This window comes from Amphiprion ocellaris, chromosome 9, assembly GCF_022539595.1.
Source record: "Amphiprion ocellaris isolate individual 3 ecotype Okinawa chromosome 9, ASM2253959v1, whole genome shotgun sequence".
Lineage (NCBI taxonomy): Eukaryota > Metazoa > Chordata > Actinopteri > Pomacentridae > Amphiprion > Amphiprion ocellaris.
Window position 1 is genome coordinate 12,776,411 of NC_072774.1, and position 19,332 is coordinate 12,795,742.

The window sequence follows — 19,332 nt, forward strand, 5'->3', positions numbered from 1 at the left end:
TTCAGAATAAAATGTTCTGTAATTTGGGCTGTGAATAATATACGAACAAAACCAATTTTGTGAAAACAGTCAATGATGTGTATTTCAGCTGGAAAATGTAGGAAAATAGGCACATGAATGTGTATTTTCTTGTATTCTTTGCGAAATATCCCAAAATCTCAAAATTGACCAGTGCAAGTAGAAAGTGTTTTTGCGTCTTAAGCATCCTCTTAAGTTTGCAGGCATTAGACAGTTGTCATTGTTTGGAACAAAATACCTCAAGATAAGATGTTTCTTTAGTTTGAGTTAAGGTTACCTTAAAATCAAATCAGATGCACAAAACACTCTTAAGTCTTCTCCCAAAAGTTTCCATGAAATATTCCATTCAGTGTTGAAGGTGAGATCAATATTCTTGATTTTCAACCTTAAAAAATTCTTTGATATCCTTATAAAATAATGAAAAAACTTAAGTTACTTCTGACTTACATTGTGCTTTCTTTTATTTATTCCTCCTCCGACATCTTTGGTTTCCTTTTAAAGGATTCTGTTCAACACCCTGATATAAATCCCTCAGCTAAGGAGAAATTAACCCTTAGATGTCATACTTATGGGATAAAATTGACCTGAGACAAGTTTACAGTCAAGAGAGAAATGTGCAGAAAAATATTGCTTGGAGCCGATGTCTGCAACCTAATCAGAATACAACAACAGATCAAAGTTTCCATAAAAAAACATCTTCAAACCTTCACCTGCAATAACCCTGCATGTAATTGCTACAAAGATTCTGTAATTTGTGCTTTTGCTCTTAGTTTTGTGGTATTTCATCCTTTAAATGTTGCCACCTTTCTTCAAAATTCACTTGAACAAGGAGTAAGTTTTTGTTAGTGTCCCAGTAAGCTGTGAAAAAAGGTCCAGCCTCCCATCTGTTTCCAGTCTTTACGCTAAGCTAAGTTAACCGGTCACCAGATGCAGTCTCACATTTCCTCTAAAGAAACCTGGTGACACATTTAAGCCCATCTCACAGTGTGTGTGCTCACCAAACACACACCTTAAGTAAATAGTGCAGGGTAGCTGGTTGCTCACTGCTCCCACACTCAGTATTCACAGGTGACCAAATACAGTGAAACCTGTCACAGCTTGGTTTAGTTTTACGTCTGTATTTACTGCTTTTACATACAGCTCATCTAAATTCAGACTAAGTCACAATGCATGATTATAATTCTCTTACACAATAGCCTCAAAAGTTTTATGAACAGCCCCAAATTTCTCTTTTTTTTGTTAACAGTAAAAAATAACTTAAAAAATGCAAGGCTGCAGTAGGAGCTTCAGGTTGTGCCTTAAATGCAGCCCTGACTAATCTTGATCATGCTATAATTGTGTACTTCCTTAACCTCACACAGGTCAAAGTGTCACAGTTTATCTTAGTTTAACTCCATTACAGCTACCAGGATCTCTTCATTTTACTGTAAAAGTCTGGTGTGTTTGCTAAAGTGAAAATATTTTCATTGCTGAATTTTCCCATATCTACATGTAGAACGTGGCCTCATTAATCATTAACTGACATGAATGTGGCAGCACGTAACTGAGAGCCAATGAAAACAGATTTTATTTTTTTATTGTAGCTTGCTCTACTTAGATAAGTTATCATGAAGATAAAGGAGGACATCATTTTCACAAACAGCAGATTTTCTGAGTATTATTAGTTAATTATTTAGGTTATTGTGTTCTGGGACTTCATGGGTAAACTTTCTTTCCTCGGCAGCACCTGCATCTCTTCTCCTGGATTTTTTAAAGTGTTAGTCACCCAAATTACTATTAAATAAACATATTGTTGAAAATTATGAGTATTATATCAGTCTGGCTAGAGCTGGTAGGTAAAAGTTGGTGAATCTCGTCCTGTTTCAAGGAGCATCTTTACATGTGGTTATAGCTGTAAATCATCATAAATTAGATTAATTCTAAGGTACGCAGTTTGCATGGCACTATTTTGCAAGTGTCTCTCATTTTATATAAATTTTATCCTGAAAAACTTCAAAATGGTGTAAAAATCTGAAGATTTCTGCGCTGGGCTGAGCTGCTCATAGCGCCTCTGCTCTCGGAGTTTCCCTTCATCAAGAAGGAAGCTCTTGTATTTATGTTTTGCTTGTTAGACATGGAGCTGTGGAGAATTCACTTTGTGCCACAGGACCAGCTCACATTCCTCGCTCCAAACAGGATGCCAACCAGGAAGTGCACTCAGGCAGCCCGACCGGTTCACCGAGATGCTTCGAGCCCTCGTGTGCAAACCATACAATCACCTGCATTCTATCTTTATATTCACCTCTTTAATGCAGAGCCAGTTGATTTTGTCCTCACATGACAACGGTTGGCAGGTGAAGTCTATGACCTCATTTAGACACAGAAATATATAGAATTAAGCACATTTACAAGCTGCTACAGGACTTCTTATATTCATACAGATCCCTGAAACAGTACAACATGTTTGCATTATTTGTCAAACTGGTGCAAACGGTGGTTGAATGCTGCACAGTATTAAGTGCAGGAATAAGTTAACAAAAGCTCTAACATCAGTCTGCTACATAAATTACAATGAACTATTCTTTGTGGGTCACAGAAATTTACTTGAAATCTTTTAAATATTAATTTTATATATTAAAGTATTTACTGTCCTGTACAGCCTGATTCAAGACTTCATCACTTCAATATCAATAAAAAATGAAAAGTTTTTAATATTTTGAGTAATTCCCCTTGTTGCTTTGTAGATAACTTTGAGGAAATGACAATTGCAGATTTGATGAAATTAAGTTACTCTTTAACAGCATTATTTTCTATACTTCTTTTTGAAACAGCAGTGATGCTGGAAAGATCTCATATATGGGGAAAAGTTAAGCCATTTATAAATCAGGATGATGTTGTTCTTCCTGTTATTTTCTCTTCACTTGTGTTAACAGATGTGAAGAAGAAATGGGGAGTATAGTGTTGCCATGGATACATGACAACAGGAAACTCATTTATTATACATTTAAGTTCGCCGAATTACAGTGAACAGTTCATTTTTGCTTTGTACCATTGGATGTACTGACAACTAGTAGTCAACTAGTAAAATAATGAAGAAATCTTAAACCTGTGGATTCTCAGGCAAGTTTTGAAGCTTTCCGGCTAATGCCCCATTATGCTACGGCACATTTTTCTCGTATTTCTGAGAAAACTATCTCATAATCAGAAACAGGAATAGGAATGTGCAGTAGGACTTCTCATGTAAAACTGTTAGCCGTTAATAGCTAATTCGATGGAATTAGCTTTTTCAAAATGTTAAAACATACAGGCTGAAAACCTGAGTTTAATGTGTAGGGATGCTGCAGAACTAGCTTGAGAATAATTGTGTTTGTACGATTACTTCAGCATCAAAGAAATTCAGCAAAAGCTGTCTAAACATGGAATGGTACACAGTAAAAATGAATTGTCTGGAGATGTCTCCCGTCTTTGTGTCTTTCTTCCAGTTATATGAAGCTGTGTTCCTGTACGATTACTGTATGGACGATGAGTTTACTGAGTTAGTCTTCAGCTTTCTTCACTTCACTGTTTCTTTATTTCTTTAAATCAACTGAAAATTTATCTGATTTTCGTTTTTAGCTCTTCTTAAATTTTGGTTGCACTCAAAGAAAGTAAAACCCTTTTTTTTAAATGACTACAAAATGAACAAATATATTTTTGCATAATTTAAAGAGAAATGTTCCTCTGTCTAATGATTTGGTATAATTATCTAAATATTTAGAGTTTTTCTAAAATACCAAAAATTAACACCTGAATTCATTATTTAAAACTAGATGTGCATTCCTGAATTATAATATTACCACTAAATAATAATGCCAGCAGGAATGTCACTTTTATTTTGAAATTATTGATCATAACTACAAAAGGCCAAATATATTTTTACACAATTTAAAGAGAAAACTTTAAAAAATCAGCTCTGTTTAATAATTTTAGGAAATTATCGAACTATATAGAGCCTTTGTAAAATAAAAAAAACTATAAATACAATTTTAAACACATTAATTCATAGTTTAGAGTTACATTTTCATTTTTAAATTACAATAAAATATTCATCCCAGCAGCCGTATCCATTTTTATTTTGAAATCTGTCTTCATAAATACAAAAAGACAAATATATTTTTAAACAGTTCAAACAAAAAAATCAAATAAAAATCTGGTCTTGTCTGATAATTTGGTTAAATTATCTTAATACTGAGAATTTTTGTAAAATAAAAAATCTATGAATACAATTTTAAGCACATTAGTTCATAGTTTAAAATTAGATTTTAAGTTTTTTTTAACAACAATAACACCTTCAGATATGAATCCCAGCAGCCATGTTGTGAATGTCACTAATAATTCCATTTAATGCTTCTTTGCATATTAAATTATTTCTTTCATTCTTTTCTACTCTTTCAGGGTACAGTTGATCAGATAATGAACCTACTTTTATACAGAATATTCTGTTTTATTGAGCAGAACTAAGCAAAAACATGTTAAATATGAAACCCAGAGTTCTGGAACCTACTGAAAAAGCCATTTTGTCATCATTTTGGTTTCAAAATTGATATTTTTCCAGTTTAAAAAACACAAAATGAAATAAAATCTCAATTTTTATAAAACATTTTCCAAAGAAATGTCCATAAATCTGATTTTATCGATTATCAACCAGTAGCAGAGGCTGTTTTTAGCCTGCCTCTTTTGGTTTTAGGTCTGTTTTCTGTTTGTATTGTGGGATCTTATTGGCTCGTACTCTTTTCTGTCTCACTCTGGTGGTTTTTCTCTGTTTTCTGTGGACAGGCGTCCATCCTGTCCTTTAATGTTCCTCCAGTCTGTGATAGCAGATGGAGTCTGTTGGTTTTTAACTCAAATGACACTCAGGCCTCCACTCTCAGATGTACATAGTCTTTTTTTTTTTTTTGCTTTATGTGTTCAACAGATATCACCATAAGCTGTTTTTGTTTTTCTCTTCCTGTCCTGGTATGTTTCTGTGAAATGAATACTATTTTATCACAAACTTTACTTCCTCTTTCACATCTTTCAGACTTTTTCCAACCATTTGCAGCTTCTACCAACACAGCTGCCTCTGATTTTTACTCCGCCAAGGAACGGCTGAGTTATGTGACGATCGGCGTACGTTTGTGAATTTGATAATCTGTGAATCTGCCTGTCTGTCTGTCTGTCTGTCTGTCTGTCTGTGTGAAACATTACTCAAAAATGGACAAACGGATTTGGATGAAATTTTCAGGGGAAGTCAGACATGACACAAAGACCACCTCATTAAATTTTCACAGTGATGCAGCTTACAATCTGGATCCACGGCTTTGTTAAGGATTTCCCACTGCCAGATATAGCTGCTGGCACGTGTAGCTGTAACCATGACAACAAGTGAACAATGCATCAGTTACCTGCTGACAATCACATGATTGTGATCCTACTACAAATTGAAGGTCATGTCAGTGGCGGATCTTCCGTGGGCGTGCGGGGCAGTGGCCCCCTCTGGGATTTGATTGGCCACCTCGTGTGCCCCCCCCCCGCAATTTTCGTTGGAAATTTACATTACTGAAACTCCGATTTCCGACGCTCCTGAACGCAACTTTGTTGTCCGACTGCAACTGAATGCACCAATGACGTTAGTTTGATCTTTTGATTGTATTTCGTTTGATTTGAAGAAGCTTTGAAGACGTTTCCTGATGCCGGAGGAGAAGACGAGCAGCTTTGTACCTTTGCGGTAAGAAGACTATGGCCGTTTCTCAGTACGTAACATAGACTGTATATAAAGATATGTGATATATGGTACGTAACTTTCCGGACTTGGTTCTCAGGTACTCGGGAAACGTCATCATCGAGACTGCATCGGACCAGACTAGAGACATAGATATGAATCAGTAGATCGGACACGTCCATAGATATGAATCAGTAGATTGGACACGTCCATAGATATGAATGAGTAGATAAGACACGTCCATTTGAGCTGCGTGCTACTGCGAGGCTAAGCTAGTGGGGGCAGTTTCAGTGCATTCCATTGACGTAGACGGCGTGAAAACAGAAACAACAAATATGCCGTCTCAGTGTGCTACATACAAGTGCACACTACGTCGTACGATTGAGACAAGGAAACTTGGAATAACTTTTCATAGGTAAGAATAGTTTTTGGCTGTTTTTTCATTATTAAATCTTGTTGAGGGCTTCCAGTCTATGAGAGCTAACTAGTTAGCCACTAGCAAAACGCTAACGCGAGCTAGCGGCTTGACAACCAAATACCAGACGATTAATAGTAGCTGTAGTATAGTTGTACAAGCAGTAGTAGTAATACTAAAAGTACAAGCAGCAGTAGTAGTATAAACAGCTGTTAGAGTCGTAGAAGTAGTATCAGCATTTATAATAGTATTACAAGTTGTAGTAGCAGTGCCATTATCAGCAACAGTAGTTGGTGTATTACCACTACTACTAGTAGTAGTCGCATTGCTATTACTACCACCAATACTACCAATAGTAGTTATAAAGCCTAACTCATATATATCCAGATTACCATCTATGTTCTTCCTCCAAACCCATTTTATGATTGGGATGACAGGCAGTTCATAGGACTGCTCTCAAATAATTGAAATGTTACTAAACAAGGTTATACTTATCAAATTAAATAGCTCTGGTCGCCAGTATATTGGCGAATTCAGTTCTTTGTACTTAATTTATTAGCATGATTTATTTTTAATATGTTGTGTACAGACTTAATTACTTCTCTGTCTACTTTTCTTACTCCATGTAGGTTTCCCAGAGACTATGGGTTGAGGAGGAATTGGAAGTATGTCGGCTTTGACCTGGTGTCATTCCATCAGTGTTAAACTTCCCGGCTCATCTTGGAAGAGTACGTGCCAGAAAGACCACGACCAAGCAGCCTTGAGATCTTAGGCAGCGTCTCCCTCAGGTGGGTGTCGACGGTGTTCACAGTCAGGTCTGTGGTAATCCTGTAAAAAAAACAAAACAGAAAAAAATCTAGATTATAAATCAACATGTAACCAAAGCACTCTGTGTATAACGCCATAGTATAGGATGTAGTTCAGAAAATGTCAAAGTATAGTATGCTTTACTCAAGAATAACATAGTATGGCCTGTAGTTCATAGTACAGCATGTTGGCAAGAAAAAAAAACAAAACATAGATTATTATGTGGTTCAAAAAGCGCAAAATGATAGGATGTTGCCTAAAATTGTCATGTATGATATGTGGTTCAAAAAATGTCATAGTGCAGTATATTGTCAAAATAGTATGTAATTCAAGAAAACATCAGAGTATGTCATCTAAAAAATGCCGTAGAATAATAATTTCATTGCACAAAGTATAGTAACTTTTAAAACAGTTCGAATTCTTATATGTTACTAAAAAAAAAACAAAAAAACAAACAAAAAAAACGTCACAGTAATATGTCAATTAAAAAAGCCTATAGTATAGCGTGTCGCCCAACAAACATCATAGTATAGCATGTCGCTCTAAAAATGTCACAGTGTAGCCTTTAGTCCACAGCTGTCAGTAGGTGAGGAGCAACACAAAAACAGTCCAAACGCTGGTTTCCAGAGGGTTAGATGAGGATTTATTTGAAAGAGTAAGTTTACAACAACACAACATGTGAGGGGGTTAAAAACAAATGGGTGTTAGTAAAATAAAAATAAATAAACAGAACTAAAAGTGAACTTCATGTTGACATTGATGGGCATTCCAACCAGGAACAAAGTAAAAGATAATCAATACAAAAAAAACCTCTTCCTGTTCACCTCTTAAAACCCAAAAACACACCGCAGTAGCACCCTAAACTAAAACTACCAAGGGGTTTCCTGTTTTCCTTTCTGAACAATTCAAAGGTCCCTCTCTATCTCCCCACACATCCACCAACCACTGGAACACATCTCCAAAGTTCTGCCGGGCCAGCTCAGCTTCCCCTCAGAAGAAGTGCCGCCACCTGACAGATGAAGGAGCCTTTTGAGAGGCAGCTGGCATCGTGATTGGACTGTACTTTGGTCTGTTCCAGTCCAGCTTCAGCTCCAGAGACGGCAGGCGGGACGAGTCAACGGAGGCCTGGTGGACGAAGGCATGCAGCTGAGTACAATCCAGAAAACAACAGAGGAGGAGTTCAGGGCCCAGAGCCAGAACAAACAGAGTAACATCGTATGTCTCTTAGAAAACATCATAGTATAGCCTTTGGTATGAAAAAACGCCATCATATACATCGTATATTGTAGAAATAACAAGTCAAAGCAAAGAGACATACATTGTAGAATTGTAGTAATTGTGGGCTGACTGATTTACTGATTATCAGTATTTTATTTTTTACTGATTTACAGTAATAAATACATTTAAAAATGGTGCTACTTTGGCTCTGAACCTTTATCTACCTGTGGTCACTCTGTCTTCTGGAGTGATTTGATTGGTTATACGTCACGAATAAAACTCCTTTAACTTAACATCTGTAAACAAGACAAAAACGTATCAACAAAGTTTTCTGTTAGAGTTTGTGCTCTTCTAAGTTTAACTCAAGATTTTAAATACTTTCATTTACTGCAAATGAATATCTACTCTAAATGTCTCACTAATAATCATTATCAGCCTTAAAAACCCACAAAACACCCCTCTATACTCGACACTTAGTACAGTCTGGTTCCCCCTTCTATAAATCTGCTTGGAATCTGCCACTTCCTGTTTGTCAAAGTGGCCTTCTACCTGGACAGGTTTTGTTGGAGCTCATGCAACAAACATTTTGGGTAACTGCACTTTAATATGGATGGATGACACTGAATTAGAGTCTGTTTTAATGAGACTGAGTTAAGATGTGTAGCTCTGTCATTAAATAGGAAATTATTTCTCAGAATTCACAGAGAAAAGTCTGAAATGTTTGCTAGGTTAGCGTCCCACATGTTCTTTGGCTCAGCTAAAGCTAACTCTCTCCAACTTGTGGATCTCTTGAGTTGCTTGTTGTTAAAATATCTTGCTGTAGGTGCTGAAGCTCAGAAAGTCTGAGATGTTTGTTCAAAATAAGCTCATTCTCAAGTCTTATCTAAATTGTCCTCTTTTGTTTGAACTTTCCCTAAACTTAGGCGTTAATGACAGAGCAGCACATCCAGACTCAGTCTCATTTATGTAGAGATTAAACTTCAGTGTCATTCATTGATGTTAAAGTGCAGTTTTTCAAATGTTTGTTGCACATGCTCCCGACCAAACCAGTCCAGGTGGAAGACGATGTGAAGAGAAAGCTCCAGAGGATGAATATCACACATTTACGTTGGAAATAAATGTCCTTTAATTAGACATTGTCATGCAAATGATGTTCAAATCTTTGTTGAGTGTTTTGTTGATGTTGGTTTCTAAATGTTTTTTTGACACTCGGCCCCAAAGATTAAAACCTTGTATGCTCACAAGCTGCAACAATTCACACATTATCAACTATCTTTCTGACTAAACTAAGATAAAAAGTGAAAAACTGCCTGATTCCTGCATCATGAATGTAAAACTTTTTGGTTTTTATGACAGTAAACTGAATATATTTGGGTTTGACATTTTATAAACCAAAACAAGAAATGAATTACTGGAGAAAACAATCAACAGATTGATGGACAAAAAAATGTGTTTTCCAACATATATGACTGAATTTCTCCAACATTACAAGATATATACAATTTTAATTCAATTTTATTTATATAACGCCAATTACAGGTCAAATTGTCTCAAGACGCTTTATTTTTATTTTTTTGTCATATCTATAATATGACAAAGTAAGAAATTAAAACCTCTTGACTATTCCAATTTATTATTTGGTTTTTAAGAGACTAATGGGCAACTAAAATAACTTTCTAAACTAAAACTAATAAACATGAGGTCAAATAGAAGGAAGAGTTTTAAATACTGCAGTCCCACAACGAGAAGAATAAAGTGTGTCAACAAAAACTAAATCTGCTGGTGGATTCTATTAAAGTCCTAATAACTGATAATAAAGTGTGATACTAAAGGTTTGTGGTGCTAAAAATCTCAAAGTAAAGATATCAAGTTGAACATCTAGATGGAGGTTGATAAAAGTTGACGTCCCTTCATTTCTCTGGAGCGACTCCATGGATTTTATGGATGGTGGTTAAAGACCTGCTCTTCTAGTCATCTTCCTTCTAGTCGCTGTAAAAAGTCAGTCCATCCTGGCTGACTTCAACACCTCTTCATGACAACTTGTTCTGCCTCCGACCTGGTGGAAACTCCAGAAACTCGGGAAAACCTGTCGAGACTCGAAGAACTCGTGGAGACTCGAAGAACTCGTCGGGCGGGGGAAGTTGTGGTGGGCGGTGGGGGGAGGTGGGGGAGTAGAGGGGGGAGGCCGCCACCCACCTCCCCGCCTACTCTCCGCCCTGACTCCACCCAGACTCCACCCTGGCTCCACCCATGTGGTCACTTCGGGAACTACGATGTCAAAGGGACGACGAATTTATTTCTTTTTATCTGATCTGTAGCTCAGTGAGTTAAGGATTTGCCTGTGGAGCTGCAGGTCGCTGGTTCAAGACCAGACACTTCTTAAATTTTCTCAAAATCCTGACAAAGACAAAGAAAGAAAACTACCGGTGGTGGGTCTTGAACCCACAACCTTCCAGTTGGTAGTCCTCTTCTTATCCTCCTGAGCTACTCGCTCAGATACTAATTCTTCTTTTTTTTGCGCATTTATCATCTATTTTTTGTCGTTTTCGAGTTTTTTTTTTAACTCGAGTCTCGACTCGACCGTTTCTCTCAGGAGGCTGGACTTCAGCCTTTGTGCTGGAGGGTGGAACCTTCAGTTCCAAGACTTTCCAAAGCCTCCACACCTCCCGAGTCCTCAGGACCTGAGCTTTCACACAGTCAGAGGGCTGAAATTTTCTAAGTCCCACAGTAGTTCTCTGTTAGTTTGAACCTTCAGACAGTCCAAGGACTGATATCCTCTAAGTTCCTGAGTACTTCTCTGTTAGTTTGAACCTTCAGACAGTCTGAGGGCTGAAAACCTAAAACTTCTTGAGTAGTTCTCTGTTAGTTTGAACCTTTAGACAGTCTGAGGACTGAAATCTTAAAAGTTTCTCAGTACTTCTCTGTTAGTTTGAACTTTCTGGTTAACAGAAGCCTTAAAACTTGTGACCATGAGTCTTGATTTCACATTTAGACCATCCATCTGAGTTCTTCTCAGACTTTCACCTGTGGGTTTTTTAGAAATCCTGAACAAACTTTGATTCTCTTCACTGAACTGTAAAGTTTGTGGAGATCAGAAGGTAACATTAGTTTGATCGATGCCTTCAACTACTAGTAGACTTTATCTGGAAAGCAGTTTTCTGAAATGAGCACTTAGTAAATCTGTCCACAATCAAACCAAGAACATAGAAAGAGGAAATGTTTGAACAAACAACTTGATGTTTTCATTTCAGACTAGAAAACACTTCAAGACTTTTATCTGTTTTTGCTCTTTTTCATCGTTTTATTGTCTCTTCTGTTTAATTTGATCTTCTAAAGTCTAACTGGTGTCTTTTCAAATGTTTTGTCTTTAGTTTGATTCTTCTTAAACGTTTAGTTTTGCTCTTTTCTCACCTTTTAATCTTTTCTAATATCTGATTTGATTTCGAAATGTTTTGTCTTTTTAATGTTTAATTGTTTTTTCAAATGTTTTATTGGCTTGTTTGAATTTTTTTTTTTCCCAATATTTAATTTTTCGATTGAATCTTTAAGGTTTTTCTTTTTAAATGCTTTACCACCTTTTAATGTTTAATTTTCTTTTTAAATGCGTCATTGTATTTTCTGTTTAATTCCTATTTGAAGTTTTATTGTCTTTAAGATGTAATTTTCTAATTAAACATTACATTTTTTAATTAAATGTTTTGTCTTTTTAAAGATTTAATCTAATTAAATGTTTTGTATTTTTTTTAATGTTTAATATACTTCTTGTTTAATTGTATTTTTTAAATGTGTAATTATCAAAAATATTTTATCTGTAATTTTTATTTAATTTAATTATGTAATTCAATATTTTGTCTGTTTAATATAGTTAAACATTAAATACAATTAAATGATATTAAACAGACAAAATATTGAATTACATAATTAAACAAGATACAATACATGTAAGTAGGAAATTAAAAAAAAAATTTAAAATACAAATATTAAAAATTACAGATAAAATATTTTCGATAATTACACATTTAAAAAATACAATTAAACAAGAAGAATATTAAACATTTAAAAAATACTTTTTAATAATAAAACTTTTTAAAAATTTTATTGTATTAAATTTTTTCCCTTTGATTTAATTGCTTTTTGTTATGTAGTTTATTTCTTTAATCTTCTTTTTCTGTCAAGATTTTAACCCCAACCTTAAAAATGAAATAAACCCTTAAATCACAATGAAAATACTTCTGTTGTCACAATCATGAGTTAGTCAATTATTCAGTTTATCAATTCAACTTTATTTGTTTAGCACCTTTTACACAGATGACAACACTAAACAAGCAAAGAGAAAAAAACTATGCTAAAACTATGATTAAAACTCAAAAACATAAAAAAAAAAAAAGATTTAATATGGTAATAAAATATGTTGTGTCCAGGGGATGGAGGGAGTTTATTGAAGTCTTCTTGGGCTCACATGGGAAATCATTTAAAATATAAACTTGATATTCAGTCTAAGGAAACTGCAGAGCAACAGAAGAACCAACAATATCTCCTGTTTTCTCCTTTAATGAGTCGACTCTTCTTGTGCTTTCAGACCAAAGAACTACAAACTCTTCACAACCTGCTCAAACTCTTGGTACAGGACCTCACCACACGGATCAAGAAGGTTTCTGTCTCATTTCTACTCTGAAGCTCACCTTCTCCTGCTCAAACTGCTGACACATGGAGGAGCCTCAAGATAGTCGTCCAAATGAAACCATACAAAAACCAAACTAGCACAACCCAAACGCTAAAGTCTCCTGCAGCCTACCAGAGAACCTCTGAGAACAGAGAATCAGGACAGGAACTCTTACCTTCTGGACAACCAACGATGGTTCACAAACAAGAATACAGAATGTGTCTGACCAAAAACCTCTGAAGACTCACTACAGCCAAGATAAAGACACAACTCAGGTGCACCAAATCCACTAATCACTGCACACATCAGCACCATGTGCTCACTGTGGCTAAAGAACCACATTTACCAAGACAACTATCCAGTACAAAGCCCTGAAACACACCAAGAAACACATTAAAGACGATTTTACTGCTGGAAGCTGCAAGCTAACGCCTAAAGAACAAACTGAAGTAATGGAGCCAAACCCAGTTCTGTGGTGAAGAGAAACAGAGGAAATGTTTGTCTGCAGCCCAATAAAGCAGGAAGACACTGAGCTGCTCAGGTGTTCCTGATAACACCAAGCAGCCACCTGGACAGCCAATAGGAACACAGCTTCCTGGAAGTCCAGAGGGCTGGCTTAGTGAAGGAAATTTAATTTAAAGTTGAAGCAGAAAGTTAACAAAGAAAGTTGAAAACCACCTTCTGATACCTGAAATCTCTGAGTTTTCACACAAAGAACACCTGAACATGTCAAACTGGTTCCATAGTAGAACCATCATTGTAAAAACGTCATAGTATGGTGTGTTGCTCAAAAAACATTAGGACCCGGCTGTCAGGGGACAAACATGTAAGAAACATGAGAACAGAGAGAACCCAACCAGTAGGTCACAGTTTATCATCCCCCAGTCATCTCCTGAAGTCCATATGGTGAGAGACATCAGTATCTGGTTGTTAATTTACCAGAGGATGCTTATAATCATGCTGATGTGGTCTGTACTCTACAGTATTTTAGTGACTCAATAAATGCCTAAATTGTTTTTTTTTTAAATGCGTTTTAGTTTTTAATAAACATTTAATGGCCTATATGTAATCAATAAGTGGCCTTTGCCTATCTTAAGAAAAACTCACTCAGAACTCTGATATGTTAACAGTACAAAATAAATCAATAAATACATGCATACACACAAAAATAAGTTAATACATTAACTGTGTTAAGATAAGATTTAGATTTTTAAAAAAGTTGTTTATGTTTTTGCAGAATCCAGTATTGCTCACTGGTTGGTCATTACATTTTATTAGTTTGATTTCACTGTTTAAAATGATGCCACCTCTTTTCAGACAGAACCTGTGATAATAAAACAATACAAAATTTTTAGTTCCGTGTTAATAAAGCACTTAAAGCTTTAAGTATGGCTAAATGCTTTTTTCAAAATTAAATATATCACTCCTTAGGTGGTAGTGGCCCCAAGTTCAGCAAAGTTGGAAAGATATTCACAGATTCGGACTTCCAGCATCAATAACTCATTAGATATAGGTTGTCAAAACATAAACGGTGCCTCTTTCCCATTGTTGCAAGGAAGACAATGTGCTACAAGCCCAGTTTTATCAAAAGTAGCTGTCTTTCAAGCTACAGGAATAACATTGGTGTCTATGGAGTGAACAGGGTCCGTCTGCAATTTGCAAAACCGCTGCAACAGTAAAGAGAGACAAATATTCAATAACTTCACTCTTATACATTGTAGTGTCACTAAAATCACTGCAGCCTTCAACTGGCTCCTGTTGACAAAGTGTTTTAACAGAAATGTAAATGCTGTAATTTGATTCTTTGAATGAACCATGTAACTTGAATGGATGTGATGCTGGTGTGACCACAGTGCACACGTCTGATGTTGCTCACAGTGGTCCAAGGGACGCTCAGGGAGTTTGTGTGTTTGCTCAGACTCATGAAAAACTAGAGGGAACATTGTTAGTATGTCGTCCAAAATGTCACAAAAACGTCATAGTTTAGTATGTCGTCCAAAATATGAAAAAAAAAACGTCATAGTTTAGTATGTTGTCCAAAACGCCACAAAAACGTCATAATTTAGTATGTCGTCCAAAATATGAAAAAAAAATCATAGTTTAGTATGTTGTCCAAAATGTAACAGTTTAATATGACGTCCAAAATGTGGAAAAAACGTCATAGTTTAGTATGTTGTAAAGTTAACATTTATTTGTTTTTGTTAGATACTACACCATCTACTTTTTCCTAACATACTATGACATGTTTATAACATAGTATGCTATGATTTTTGTACAAAATTACACTATTTTTGACCATTTTTAATTGAAATTTATACATTTTCAAATTTTTAATTTCTTAACTTTTTATTTTATATTTCATTTACTAGATGTTACCATTTATTTATATACCATTCTATGATTTTTATTGCATACTTTATTTTTGTATATTTTTTAAAAAAGCATATAATAACACAGGATTTTTTATAGCATAATATACTATGGCATTTTTACAAAATATATATATATATTTTTTTTATACAATGCTATGTTCGTTTTATAATATACAATACTATGGCATTTCATTACATAATATGATAATTTTTTTATAACATGCATTATATTTACATAAAATGTCACAAACATTTCTCAGTGAGATCTGTAATAAGACAGACATAAAACAGAGATGTTCACATATATTCCAGCACAGACAATCTTTAAAAAGCTCTCAGAACCTCTCATTTCAGACTTCGTTCATATTTGACAAATGCTTCTGCTTGGCGCTCAACCAGCAAACTGCAGAAAAACATGAACGCAGCTTTTGGCTAGCAGAGCCATTACTTAGTAAAGAGAAGTTCTGAAGCCTTGATTTGGGTTTTCTGCTCGCTGCCAACTCTGCTGGAGCCTTTTCCAAATCTGGTAAAACACATAGAGAGCCAGAGCAAATATGACGAGAGCCGAGGAACAACCAGACTAGTAAAATACTCGAGAGTAAAGGTTTGAAAACTTCTTTCTACGAAGACTGTTTTAAAAAGTTAACATTTATTTGTCACATACTTGTAGACAACTACAGAAGCAATAATAATTATCACATTTTGATGGCATACTATACTGTCAACATACTATACTATGTTTTTTTAATATTTTTTGTTGACATACTATACTGTTTTTTTTATATTTTTTGACGATGTACTATACTATGATGTTTTTGTGATACTTTTTACAACATACTATATGATGATTTTTTGTGACATTTTTTGACAACATTTTTGTCGATATACTACAGACCCTTTCCAAAAAATTAGAATACCATGGAAAAGTTTATTTATTTCCATAATTCCATTTAAAAAATTAAACTTTCATAGATTATAGATTCAGGGCCCCCAATTTAAATGATTTCAAGAATTAATTTGTTTATTTTTACATAATTTGGGCTTCCAGCTCATAAAACCCATGAAAACAGGAATTCAAAAAATTAGAATATTGTGAAGAAATCACCATTTACTTCTCAGTTTTTGCAGAAAAAAAAGAAAGAAATTAGGATCACATCAAATCAATCAAAATATGGTACTTTTCAAAACGATATGTCAATCTTCAATACTTGGTTGGGAATCCCTTTGCCTTAATCACTGCCTCGATGCGCCGTGGCATTGAAGCAATCAGCCTGTGGCATTGCCTGGGAGTTATGGAAGCCCAGATCTCCTTGATGCTTGCCGTCAGCTCTTCTTTGTTTTTGGGTCTGGTGCCCCTCATTTTCCTCTTGATAATGCCCCATAGATTCTCAATGGGGTTTAGGTCTGGCGAGTTGGCTAGCCAGTCAAGCACTGTGATGGCATGGGCATCAAACCAGGTTTTGGTGCTTCTGGCGGTATGGGCAGGGGCCAGGTCCTGCTGGAAGATGAAATCTGCATCTCCATACAGATCCTCAGCAGAAGGAACCATGAAGTCCTCTAAAACATTCTGCTAGACTGTTGCGGTGACCTTGGATTTAAGAAAGCAGAGTTTGCCATCACCTGCACCGGACATGCACCCCAAATCATGACTGACTGGATATTTCACACTTGACCTCAAGCAGCTTGGGTTCTGTTCCTCACCCGTCTTCCTCCAAACCCTTGGACCTTGATTCCCCAATGAAAGGCACACTTTACTTTCATTGGAAAAGAGAACCTTGGAGCACTGGCCAACAGTCCAGTCCTTCTTCTCCTTGGCCCAGTTGAGACGCTTCCTACGTTGGCTCAGGCTCAGAAGTGGCTTGACCCGAAGAACCCGACAGTTGTAGCCCATCTCCCGGATGCGTCTGAATGTGGTGGTTTTTGAACCTGTGACTCCTGCCTCATTCCACTCTCTCTGGATCTCTGCCAGATTCTTGAATCTTCTCTGTTTAATAACCCGCTGAAGCCCACAGTCATCTCTTTTGCTGGTGCATCTTCTCCTGCCACATTTTGCCCTACCGCTAGACTTTCCATTGATATGCTTGGACCCAGCACTCTGAACAGCCAGCCTCCTTAGCTATGAACTTTTGTGGCTTACCCATCCTATGGAGGGTATCAATGATGGTCTTCTGGCCAGTTGTCAAGTCTGCAGTCTTCCCCATATTGAACCAAACTGAAACAATTTAATGACACCTGGGGAAACCTGTGCAGGTGCTCTGAGTTTAGTAGATGATTACTGTGTGACACTCAGTTTAAAACATTCATGCCCTGCAAAATTTGGGCTGATTTCTTCACAGTATTCTAATTTTTTGAATTCCTGTTTTTGTGGGTTTTATGAGCTGGAAGCCCAAATTATGTAAAAATAAACAAATAAATCGTTTGAATTGTGGGCCCTGAATCTATAATCTATGAAATTTTAACTTTTTGAATGGAATTATGGAAATAAATCAACTTTTCCATGGTATTCTAATTTTTTTGGAAAGGGTCTGTATACTATGACTTTTTTAGACATTTTTGACGACATACTCTACTATGACGTTTTTTGTGATATTTTTGTTGACATACTATACTATGTTTTTTGATATTTTTTGTTGACATACTATACTATGATGTTTCTGTGATATTTTTTACGACATACTATACTATGATTTTTTTTGACATTTTTGACGACATACTATACTGTGACTTTTTTGACAACATTTTTGTCGACATACTACAACTATAACATTTTTATGATGTTTTTGTCAACATACTATACTATGACGTTTTTTGCTGACATACTATACTATGATGTTTTTTGTCGACATACTATACTATGACATTTCTATGATACTATTGTCGGCATACTAAACTATGATTTTTTGTGATATTTTTGACAACATACTATACTATGACTTTGACGTTTTTTAAGACATTTTTGTCGACAGTATACTTTGATGTTTTTGTGATATTTTTGTCGACATACTATGACGTTTTTTGTGATACTTTTGTTGACATACTATACTATGACATTTCTATGGTATTATTGTCGGCATACTAAACTATGATTTTTTGTGATATTTTTGACAACATACTATACTATGGCTTTGACGTTTTTTGACGACATTTTTGACGACATACTAAAGTGTAACATTTCTGGCGTTATTTTTAAAAACCACGTCATTGTACAGTAGTACAATGACGTTTGTGTGACTGTTATCATTGCTATCATGTGTATAGTGTTGTTTTCTGTGATGTGTGTGTGTCGAATGTGACCACATACGAAACTATGACATTTTGGGGACACTTTTGAACACATACTAAACTATGACGTTTTTGTGACACTTTTGGGGGGTCAAAATTCATGATGATTTTTTTTTCAAAGAAAACCTTTCTGGAGTGTTTTTCACGGCCTCCTTTACATTATTTCATGATATGGCACATTTTTGCAACATGTTTGAAAAATGGCATTTTTTTTCAACATAGTATAGTAAGGCGTTTTTTTTGGCGCCAAAATTCATGATGGTTTTTTTTTTCAAAGAAAATCTTTCTGGACTGATTTTCACGGCCTCCTTTACATTATTTCATCATATGGCACATTTTTGCAACATGTTTGAAAAATCGCATTTTTTTTTCGACATAGTATAGTAAGGCGGTTTTTTTGGCGCCAAAATTCTGGATGATTTTTTTTTTTTTAAAAGAAAACTTTTCTGGAGTGTTTTTCACACCCTCCTTTACATTATTTCATCATATGACACGTTTTTACAACACGTTGAAAATTCGCATTTTTTTTCAACATAGTATACTATGGCGTTTTTTTGGCACCAAAATTCATGATGATTTTTTTTCAAAGAAAACCTTTCTGTACTGTTTTTCACGCCCTCCTTTACATTATTTCATGATATGACACGTTTTAGCAACATGTTGAAAAATCAGATTTTTTTTCGACTATGGCGTTTTTTTGGCACCAAAATTCATGATGATTTTTTTTCAAAGAAAACCTTTCTGGACTGTTTTTCACGCCCTCCTTTACATTATTTCATCATATGGCACGTTTTTGCAACATGTTTGAAAAATGGCATTTTTTTTCGACATAGTATAG

The 19,332-nt window shown here is 35.5% G+C and overlaps 1 long non-coding RNA gene across 6 annotated transcripts in view; it reads left to right on the top strand.

Moving 5' to 3' along the window:
- Window positions 1–4,576: 4,576 nt before the first annotated feature.
- Window positions 4,577–19,332, top strand: part of LOC118471258 (uncharacterized) — a 25,007-nt gene continuing 10,251 nt past the window's right edge. The window contains exons 1-5 of one of the 6 annotated variants that reach the window (XR_008602699.1): window positions 4,577–5,743; window positions 5,838–6,152; window positions 6,782–6,940; window positions 7,871–8,174; window positions 12,757–13,746. This is a non-coding gene — a long non-coding RNA (uncharacterized LOC118471258). Of the gene's footprint in view, window positions 5,769–5,837; window positions 6,153–6,781; window positions 6,941–7,870; window positions 8,175–12,756; window positions 13,747–19,332 lie in introns of all 6 variants that reach the window. The other 5 variants (XR_008602700.1, XR_008602702.1, XR_008602698.1 and 2 more) reach the window with 5 other exon arrangements.